Below are 9,113 nucleotides of genomic sequence, written 5' to 3'. Positions count from 1 at the left end.
ATGAAGTGTGTTCATTACTGGACACTGGAATATAGTTAAAAAGTTTTAAAAAAAAAAGAAAGAAAAAAAAGAAAAAGCATAGCCAAATATGCATACTTTTTCCAGTCTATTATCCATGGACATTTCTGTTGTTGCATACAAATCTCTAATAGAAAGCAGACAGCTATATTGCTAAACCTCTTCACATGCTAATAAATATAATTCAAGCTGCCATTACATCATTTCCCAGCAATATAAACACTTCTTATTACAAGGGCCAGATTCTGGTACTCTATTTACATTAAAAAGTATCTACTCCACAAGTAAGTTCAATTATTTAATGTAATGAGATATGAAGAAGAGTTAGCAAAGACTCTGAATAACTAAGGTACAGACCTGAGTGATGCTGGCTTAAAAGAGGCAAAGCTGTATAAAAGAAAAACTTTTCTATCATATAATTTTGTTATGGATTTACATCTGGGCCACATCGACAGACCTTCTCATGCTGCTTGGAAACCATTCCTGAGTCTTTGCAGAACATGTGTCCTAGAGAATCACAGCCTGACAAGAAAAAGCCTTGCAGCCTTAAAATGTATATTAAAGTGATCTAATTAAGGACTTGCATTTTTAGGATATAAGCATATATGCATATAAGGGCATTTATAGTCTACCTACTGTTGTGGACAGTCTGTAGCTAGTTATTCCATCCTATACAGAGAATGATCATAGGCATTCATTAACAGTAACTTTTCCTCACCAGCATTGTAACAGCTAAAATAGGTTTCCCAGAAGTTCACCCCACACCAAACCCCAGAGCAGGCTGACTATCAGGCAGCGTAGGCACTATATTATGATAGGAACTGAGTGAATATTTCTTTTCYCCTATAAGCAGTTCATTCACTGAAATGGACAATTTTGTGACCACAGCATTTCTTCAACAATTTGAATTCACATGTCACACTTGAAGATTTCTAACACCAGCCTTCTTTATACAATTCCTTGTGGAAGAAATTGTTGTTATCTTCTACTGTTCTTCAAAGAAACTGTTCTTCAAAGAAACTTCTCTTCTACTGTTCTTCAAAGAAACTGTTGTCTTCCACTTAGGCTTGAGGGCATTTTACAGCAGTAACAGTCTTTATCAATATTGCAGGCTAAATATCTGTGTACAAAGCCTTGTCGTTCTATGTAAAGAGCCACTGTAAAAATAGCCACAGATTCTTTGGTTACTATTTTSTCATCCCATTTCTTTTTTCTCATCTTGCAGCATCTGTGTTCTAGCACACAGAACAGCACAAGATAACAAAACACTGCAGCAATATCACAGGTGAAAACTGAGTGTCATTGTATAAATATCATATGTCTAAAARCATGCCTTTTTCACATACAAAATGTTGCTTATGCTCTTTGAACTGATTAAACCCTGAGTGAAATATCTATTCCTAAAGAGCATTTTCTATAGAGGTTTTTCATCTGTGTTAAAAAAGGAGTATTTTATAAGAACATATAACCTGCGTTGAYCCTGTGTGAGCAGGGGGGTTGGACTAGATGACCTCTGAGGTCTCTTCCAACCTTAAGCATTCTATGATACTATAACTTATTAGTTATAGTAGGTATTACCTACTATAGGTAGGTATTACCTATTTAGGTAGGTATTACAACTGGGCTAATTAATCAAAGCTAATTTAAGGGTGCACCAGTTATTCCTCCCCAGAAGTCAGATACTTCTCTTTACAGTGTGAAATTGATAACTTGTGTGCTTACTTTATTGCAGTAAGATCAGACAGTCTAAGTTTTTTGCCTTTCATGCCTTCTCTCCCTTATATCCTTTAATCATCATAGTCAACAATGACACACTTGCTGTTGACAAATCATGGTTAGATATTATAAGAAATTTTTGAAGTTCTTTTGAAACTGAATAGTAACTCACTCATCTGTATTGTTCCAAATCAAGACAGAGAAGGAAGATTTGAAAGAGACAAGAAAACATAATACCCACTKCAGCTAAAAATACTTGATGTTAAGCAGTCATCAAATAATTCTAATTACCATCCTGTAATTAATTTAGACAAGAAATCAATTTTCACATCACTATCTTGTATTTTGGAGAGAAACTTAAAATGAACRCAGGAAATTATGCTTTTCATCTGGGATTAGAACACTAGGAAAATCAGTCTTAAATAAAAGCCTCTGCTTCTCTGGGTGGGACAAACAATATTGTTATGTTCCTGCAAGTGGAACCAAACAGTTTCAACTTAGTGCTTAATTTAGCATTATCTTACCAAACAATACCTACCCTATACAGACAACTGATGACATAAGCCTCACAGATTATTTGCATCTGAACTGCTTTGCTTATGATCATCCCTTCTGTTTCCTGACATGCATGGGGAAAATTATGTGTTCCCAGAATTAATAAATTAAATGAAATAGATACCTCATCCATTTACAGTACAGTCAACCATCAGTAACAGCTGGTGGTCTACAGCCACAGTTTCAAGATTTCTCATGAAGTATAGCCAATCAAGCTGCAGTGGCAGTGTTACAAATGTTGATCCTTTTGCAGAAAAGACTCACTTGAGGATTAGAAGACGCTGAKATTTATTCAACATAATTACTTAAAGCCTCAGGACAGATTGTGGACAAGGTTCTCCACATTTTCTTTTGAAGCCATACCTATATGAAGCAAGCAGCAGTCATGGAGACTACTCCGTGATCTTAAGGAAAGATCACTCAGAACAACGTGGTGCTAGCCTCCTAGATTCAATGCTCAAGTTTGATAGGAAGAACTCGGACTCTGGCTCGTATTCTTTACCTAATTCTTTACCTAATTACCTATTCTTTAAGGCCTAGAGAAAGATGAATATACCTGCCAGGGAAGCAGTCTGGAACTCAAGTTCAGTTTACTCTCAGCTGTATGTCTTAACCTTCAGCTGTTTAATCAGTGCCCCCTTGTTTGATCTTGTCCTAGACCAATATATGAAAGAGAAAAACARAAATGAAAGCAGGAACGAAGAAATAAATGTTGGATTTTCAACTCTATTGGTATTGCCACAAATATGTCAATTCTATCATACCTACTTTTTGCAACTCTTTGACCTTGAAGTTTTGAATTTTGAACTAGATTCTCTTTATATATTAATGTTCATAGTTTTATGTAACACAGGAAAAAAATGTAGGATAAGTATGAGAAGAAGAGTAACTTTATAAAACCAAAGACTAGTCAACTARAAAGAGGACATACGTGAGGATCTCTTGCATGTGCACTTATCAGGGCAGTTTACCTTCGCTTGAAGATAATATACAAGAGACAATAGGTGGTAGGAACCTGTGAACAACTATGTAAGGACGTTCTTATAACATTAAGGTAAGTTAAATACTGACGTCAATCATAGTCATTTTCTCTTATATATATAGGACACTAATATTAAAGACAGTTCGATATTCTTTCCAGGATGCCATGCTCAGAGTTTCATAGTGTTGTACAAATTCTGTACAAATTCTGAATTGCTTCTCTATGGGAGCAATTACAACCTTAAAAATAATGGTAAAGTGTACTCTGCTCAAATTACATTTTGATAAAGCTTCAGRCTGCAAATTGTTTTTAAATATAGGAACGTGAAAATGAAATCTATAAGCAGATTTATTGTAAATTCATTTAACATTAATAGAAATGAACATTAATGAATTCTATTCCAAATGCTCAGCATTTAAAACATATACTGACACTCTAGTTTTACATAAGCGGAGATTTACAAAGTACAAACTGCTTGAAACTTTTTAACTATTTTTACATGAAAGCTCACTCTGATCTACTCTCATATTATAAATCTAGGGTATTCTAAGAGGAAGAAAACAGACAAATACAGGTGAGTAAAAGGAAAGAACTCACAATCTTTTTCTAAATATGTGCAATCCTCACATTTTACTTGCTGGACATCTCTAAAATCACTTAGTCTTAGGGAATACAAATATTCATTATGAGTAAATAGAGATTAGCATAAAATGTAAAAAGGTAATATCCCAATCTTCCAACTTTATTAGTTATAGTGATTAATCGTTTAAACTGTCAGGGAAATAAGCAAGATTAAAGGTATGTGAGAAAATGCTAGCAGGTAATGGCCTTTTATTTGTTTAAATTTCATTTAATCTATCCACATGACATAGACTGCAATGGCTTATTGATCTTAAATCTTATTGATTTTTAATCTCATGAAGTTATGATTTGCCTTGCAGTGCAATGGACATTATTCAGATCCWCTTCCATGTTCAGCAGAAGAATACRCATTTATTCACTTCACCACACTGACTTTGGATTAGAAAAGCCTCATAACCATTTTTTGACTCTTTCYTCATTGAGCAGACGAAGATAAATTTCAGAAAGAAAAGTATTTTAAAGTAACATTTCTGTGAATCTTACAAAATGTCTAATAAGATTTAGCCCATTATTATCTCATAGTACTGCTCAAAGTATATTTTCTCATAAGAAAATATGAAGTTCCATGGAGCTGTAATGGTAAAATACAGGTTAATTTCTACCTAAAAACAAACACAAACAAACAAAAGCCAGATCTTCCAAGCCACACAGCCCACGGAAGAACCTAGCATTACTGGCTGCTAGACCTTATTGCAGTGCCCTGTGGAATAAGCCCACACTGAAKGCCCTGAATAACCACATGACACCAAAATGAGGGCACAACTATAGCTATAGACATGTCTTAAAGAGTCATTACCCAAAGAAAATATTCAGCTGAGGCCCACAGTTAGGCATCTGTTGGAACCTCAGTGTATAAATCCCATTCTCTAATGTACTAAAATTTCATATGCGAGCTGTCTACTCCATTCATATTTTTAAAACAAGAATAAATAAAGTGGCTTAAATTGTCRTTGTTCAAGTAATTTTTGCTTTTTTTTACCTTTTTACCTTATCTGTATTTTTCTGTAGCTGCTATACTCAAATAGTATATCATATATAATCAAATAACATACTTCTTAAAATACCTTTGTACAGCCTAATTGTTAATGTGAGTATATACCTAAAGATAATCCAGCTGTGAATCCTAACAGCTTTTAGGATTCATGTGTACATTACTGGCATGGAGATCTTCAAACCTACCTGGATGCCACCCTGTRCCAAATTCTCTAGTGTCCCTGCTTGAGCAGGGTGTTTGGGCTAGATGATCTCTCTAGAGATCTCTTTCAACCTTAATGATTCTGTGATTCTGTGATTCCTGCAAACCTTACAGCCCCTGAGTTTGTTGACAGCAAACTCATATTGCCAACTCTCTTTCTATACAACCTATTCCCTTCTCCTACTGCAAACATGCAAATTAATTTTCAAGGCCTTTCCTGGAGAGCAGTTAATACAGTTACTAAGGAAATGATGAGCGACCCTGCATTAAGTTCTCTTCTCAATAGTTATAGTCTTATGAAAGAGTCTATCAAAACATATTTATAAGCATAGTGAAGATTTTTCTTCAGACAAAACAGAATACTCAGTCCTTAAATACTCATTATGCTATTTGAAAGAAAAACTTTCCAGGAAATGCTGAGTAATAATATGTACAAAAAGAGTTGATGTTAAAGAAATATCAGCCAGTGACCTGAATATTTACTTACGAGGCAGTACATAACACAATAATCTCTATATAACAAGTTTTAGAGGTTTGGGGATTTTTTTTTGGCTTTCCTAAACTCTGTGACAAACCTGAATTTGGCTAAATAGGTGTATGCATATCGTGCAACCTAGAAGCTTTCCAGAATGAGGAGAACAAATGGCCTCAGTTTGGAAGCAACGGGGAAAGAGGTTTGCCTGAATGTTATTTTAGCATGTGAAAATATAACAGCTCTTAGCTCACTATGTGAAAGAAATGCCTAGGTGAGTCAATACAGGGGTATTGACTTGCAAAATTCTCCATGCTTTGATTCAGCATGAATTCTATACTCAGTATTTTGAAATATTTTTCAGTACCTATATCTATGAAGTTTGTAAACTAAGTGTTGTTCTGTGCTCTGGAAAATATAAGGCCGAAGAACATTAAGAATAATTGGATAAGTACGTTACTGAAAGATTTTGAATGAGGACAATATGTGCAYAATTGTTTCAATGTATTCTGTAATAACAGTACACTGAATGTCAGCAATTACTTGTCAGTATAGAATCGGAAGGTTTTCTAGAATGCCATTTGCCTCTCGACATGAAGAAYATATTTCACCAAAACTTAATACAGCTTTTAGAACTGTAGAAAAAAATGATTATTGATTAGATTGCTCCATTTTAATTAATACATTTTCCAAATTATTGTTTTCAAAATTAGCTAGCTTTGTAAGTAAAAAACAAAGAAACGTTTCAATTTAATACCAAAATAGATGTTTGCTTCACATGAACAAAGAAGGCTTTTTTAAATTTTGTTTGTTTGTTTGTTTGTTTGTTTACTTACTTTAAAAATGCCTACACAGGTGTAAAGAACTTTTCACCAAGATGCAGGAGGTGCTTATTTCTTTATATAGAGAACATGTAAAACTTGTGCTTATGCTGAGAAAACTTGAATGTTTGAATGTTCCCAAGTAATTAGAAGAAAAAAAAAAAAAAAGGCAAAAGAAAGAGAAACTGAACAAGAGCCAATTGAGCTTAGCACCCTGTAACTGAAAACAACCACAGATATTCCTAGGAAGTCAACAAGAATAAACAATGAGATAGTCAGACCGAAATTGGCATTTTTTCCCCATTTTTCTTCTATTAAAATCTAGATCTTGAAGGATTGGAAATTCCTTTAATTAACTGTGAAATATAGAAACTTGATATTACCTTAAAGAACACAGAGACTCAGTTAAAAAGAAAAAAAAAAAAAAGATAGAGAAAGCAAAGACCAGATGCAACAGCTGAATTTTGGAAAAGTTATTCCTGTATGTTTAGGATACAAAGGGTGTTTTGCATGGACTCTGAACCACAAGGTGCCATTTTCAAAATAAAGTGACAGAGATTGAGACAAACCAGCATGCAAGACACTCTGAAGAAAGAGCCAGTGAAGGTAAAGCGCAGATGAATCTGATCTAGTGGSACTAAACTGATGGGTCTTGCTGTGCTCCCACATGAGGCTTTTCTAACATGCAGACACCAGAATGAGTTAAACAAAGTCTTCTTCASAATTGCTTTAGTAACACTAAGTATTTCCAGAATAGCATCCTTAAGACCCTGTCCTGATGTGCAAATTTCATTCCAGAGCACAGATGTGGGATAGGCTGATGTCATAACGAAATACATGATATAGAGCATCTACTCTGCCAGACTCTACAAAGGGAAATGTTATTAATTCAGGACTGAGGGATTATCCAATTTTAAGAGCTAAAATACAGTAATTAATATTTTCTTGCCAACATATTTTCCCTATCATGAATTTTATCTTATATTAGAAAAAAATGCARATCTTTGGGGAAAATGTATGAGCCTAAGAATACTGGAGTTATTTGTTTATATTAGTTTTTTGGAAGCTATTTGGATATATTTTGCCATTTTTCTTATTGCTTCAAGATGGATAGTATCATATGGTTTATGAACAGCAAATTTTGTCATTTATTGAAAAGGCCTGTTTGCCTAACCCTTCATAGGGTCTGCTCAACCTTTCATGTCTGTTTTAGAGAAAAAAATAAATAAATGGAAGGAAGTAGAAGAAGAAAGAGATATTACAACATGCTTTTTTAAGAGGTAAAATACATAACACCAGATTTATGGCTCTCTTTTAATGAAACAACTGAATTTCTAAGAAAGTAATAATATAGATATCATTTATCGGAACTACTGTAAAGCATCTGATACAATTTAAAATGCAAGTTCATTAATTACACTGGGGATTATTAGACAACCCAGTGGAAAATGGACTACTGAGGGGAACACAAAATGAGCAACGCTGAATCCAGTTGGAGGATGTTATCTGCAAAGATCTCCCATGAGTGGGCAGGGACTTGATTATGCCACATTTACCTTAATGAGTTTGTCTCCAAAACAGTAGCAGTGAACTCATGATTCACAAGTGACACRCAATCAGGAAGCAGCATTAGTCCAGAGGAGATGATATCATACTATGATACCTGAGAGTACTTGAGTACAAGAGTGAGGGAAATGAGGGAAAATACAGTAGTCCACAGGGGATGTTATGCAGTAAAGAGAAAATAAGATTTTTTTTCCTGYAAATAGGATGATCACAAGCTGAAAGTGACAAAAGAGAAGCAAGACCTTGCAGTCTGGACTGGTTGAAGAGTGAGAAAAGTTTGAATTGTGCTCTAGTGTAGCTGCAGAAAGAAATACAGCATGAACAGAGATTAAGGGTCACAGGAATACACCTCCAGAAAGGTTTCATTATTCTACCATAAGCTTAGAATTGACCTTTGATATGCTAGTAACCAGTTCTTATTCGTACAAACACACACAGGCCAATCGTTAATACAGGTTTACCTAATTCTAATCATGGGAACTTAATTAATTGACTTCAAATTAATTGTTTGATGTCAAGCTGGTTTCCTGAACTTTGCCTATTGAAAGCCACAGGTTACAGCATAAGTTCCATAATTTGGCTTAAATATATTACTACTAAATATGTACAAATATGTACGTGACAAATTAGACAATACCAAGTCTATGTCTCATTCTTTGATTATGGTATTTCTGGGTAAAATAATTATCACTTRCGATGTAGTATACAGTATATTTCTGCCATTCACATAGATATCATGTTTAATGTCTTTAAGGTCATTTGGACATCAGATCTAGCAACATGTTTGTCTTCTTACTAAACCATGGGAAACTATTTGGAACATACACATGTAATTATACATGAAAGAACTCTTAGGTCATCTTGTTCCTCTTTGGCCAATGTATGACTCTTTGCTATAATATATTTCTGAGTTCTTTAGATGGGGTAAAATTTTACTTTATTTATGGGTTTTCCACTACTTCCCTTGAAAGATTGTTCTTCTGTCCTCTATATGCTTATGTCAAAGTGAAATTCAAATGATATATTTGAAAGCAAATGTATATGGTATAGTGAAATGCTATCCAAGGTCCAAGGGGTGGGTGGCATTCTATTCTTAAAAAAGTATTTTTGGTTGCACAGACTGAGTAATAGTAAACAACTGTACAA

Source organism: Nothoprocta perdicaria, unplaced genomic scaffold, assembly GCF_003342845.1.
Source record: "Nothoprocta perdicaria isolate Ctin4 unplaced genomic scaffold, notPer1 scaffold_387, whole genome shotgun sequence".
NCBI lineage: Eukaryota > Metazoa > Chordata > Aves > Tinamiformes > Tinamidae > Nothoprocta > Nothoprocta perdicaria.
The sequence above is the reverse complement of the archived record's forward strand: the minus strand, read 5'-3'. Positions refer to the sequence as shown.